We start from the raw sequence: 2732 nt of genomic DNA on the forward strand, positions 1-2732 counted from the left end.
ATTTCAGCTCCAACACTTCTGTCCAATCACGTAACTGCTTATATAAAAGCAACTTCAGCACCCAAAAGTGTTTTTTCACACTTGCTGCTTATCAGCTACTTTTGATGAGCTAAGCCAAACGAACTCTAAAGTGCATGCTTTCAACTTTCAGGGGTATGCACTTCTAGCAGTGCAAGCACATTTCAGGCGATTACGACCATTTCCTTGTAAGGATGTACCCTTGAGCCAACTGAATCAATGTGAGTCTGCAAATAAAGGCCAATTGGCAATCTTATACGCGGGACTTTATCTAGTTGCAATAGGGACCGGTGGAGTTAAAGCAGCTACACCGCCTTTGGGAGCTGATCAATATGATGAGAAGGACCCTAAAGAGGCTGCTACTTCAATTGGCTTATGTTCTTCCTCACCACTGGCGCGCTGTTTGGTGTCACTTTTGTAGTTTGGATAAGTGAGAATCAGGGATGGGACTGGTCTTTTGCTGTCTGCAGTATTGTAGTAGGATTGGCGATTCTGTTCCTAACTATGGGAAAATCATTGTATAGAAACAATGTCTCAAATGGAAGCCCCCTTACGCGTATTATGCAGGTGTTTGTTGTAGCACTTAGAAACAGAAATCTACCGCCAGAGAATGAACATGAATTACATGAGATTCATGATAAAGGAGCTAGAAACGATACAGAGATTCTTCGAAAAACTGACCAATTCAGGTATGTTAAGACATTTGACACTCTCAACTTATGTTCAAGTTGATATTTGATATAAAAGAAATGATAAAGCCCTGAAATACTTGCAGGTTTTTAGACCGAGCAACGATAATGAGGACTGACCAGAACACATCCACATCAAGTGCACATGGACCATTGAAACTTTGTACAGTAACACAAGTTGAAGAGACCAAAATTGTAGTCAGAATGCTCCCAATTATATTGAGTACTGTTTTCATGAACACTTGTTTGGCTCAGCTCCAAACTTTCACTATCCAACAAAGCACAACAATGGACAGAAAAATCCACAAGTTTGAAGTTCCAGGGGCTTCAATTCCAGCAATTCCACTATTATTTATGATTATCCTGATTCCTATCTATGAACGCGTTTTCATTCCAATAGCAAGAAAATTCACAGGAATTCCAACAGGGATACGACAGCTGCAACGTATAGGTGTTGGCCTTGTACTTTCAGCTGTGTCAATGGCAGTAGCTGCAATTGTAGAAAAACACCGGAAAACAGTTGCTATTAAACACAACATGGTTGAATCCGCCACTCCATTGCCAATGAGTGTTTTTTGGCTAGGGTATCAATATGCAATCTTTGGTTTGGCTGATATGTTTACATTTGTGGGATTGATGGATTTCTTCTATTCAGAAAGCTCATCAAGCATGAAAGCGTTAAGTACCGCGATTTCTTGGTCTTCACTGGCAATTGGATACTACACAAGTTCAGTGGTGGAAGTATAGTTGTTAGAAATATGCTTTAGAAGCTGCTCTCGGTAAAATTATTTTACTGTTTCAGCTATTTACTGCAGTAATTTAGTTTGAATTTGAAATAATTTTGAACTAGTCTTTAGGAGTGAACTAGTCTCTAGGAGTTAGTTATTTTCAGCATATTTTGTGCTGATTTTTTATGTCTTTTAAGTTAGTATTTCTTTATAAATTGTAGTCTAAATGCAGTAAAATAATATAGTATTTTCAGCTTCAGTTCCTTTTACATCTATTCCAGTATATTTTTTATTTTCTTGTCATCTTCCCAGTTATTTCCCTTAATTTCTTTTATCAAGAACCAACAATAGTGAACAAAGTAAGTGGTGGCTGGTTGGATAATAACAACTTGAACAAAGACAAGCTTGATTACTTTTATTGGTTGTTAGCAGGATTGAGTGTGCTCAATTTCGGGTTTTATTTACTCTGTGCTTCCTGGTATAAATACAAGAAGGTAGATGTGAATCCAGAAGATGTTGTCCTTAGTAAGGAGGCCAAGGGGAAAATTGAGATGAGCATAGTTTAGGAATTACTACAAAATAATGTTGTTTGTTCCTACATTATTTGTAGAATATACTAATGTACTATATTATGTTACTTATCAAAGGTTCCATATGAGTGTATATATTATGGGTTCTATCGGTTCAGCTGACCTGTTATTTTTGACACATAGTTTAAACATATGTGAAAATTACTAAATTGTCAATAAATATTAAATTTTGAATCCATAATTTCAAAAGTTCAAACTGAATACATCAAATTAAAATTCTGAATCCGTTACTCTACTTCATAGACCAAAAGTCATAAATGGCTTGTGGAAACTCCACAATAAGCAATCTAATATTGTATTAGTGGCTGAACATGAAATTGCTAGAAAACCACAGAATTACCAATATACCAGGAATTAATGGAAACTCCAAAAGCTTATGATATCATCTGGCTACCCCATAACTAAGGACAATAATATAAAAATCCTTCTTATTGATTTCTGTTTTTGTCAATGTCGCTTATCATATCATAGAAATATTACATTGGACGCACGCTTTGGGCCCCAAGAAAAGGATGACCCGAAAAGATTAGTCACATCATTGTCCACTAATTGCCCACAATACTATAAGTTATAAAAGGGAGAAATTCAGAAATAGCCAGATTTACAAGTGATCGTTCAAAAATAACCCAGTTTCAAAAATAATCGAAATTTAGCCACTTTGCATGTAAAGATAAATCTGAGCGAAAACACTGTTCAAAACCCAGAAA

General features: G+C 36.1%; 1 pseudogene; it reads left to right on the top strand.

Annotated features, from left to right (window-relative positions):
• Positions 1 to 2001, top strand: part of LOC109225069 — a 2241-nt pseudogene extending 240 nt beyond the window's left edge.

This window comes from Nicotiana attenuata, chromosome 4 (genome assembly GCF_001879085.1).
Source record: "Nicotiana attenuata strain UT chromosome 4, NIATTr2, whole genome shotgun sequence".
NCBI lineage: Eukaryota > Viridiplantae > Streptophyta > Magnoliopsida > Solanales > Solanaceae > Nicotiana > Nicotiana attenuata.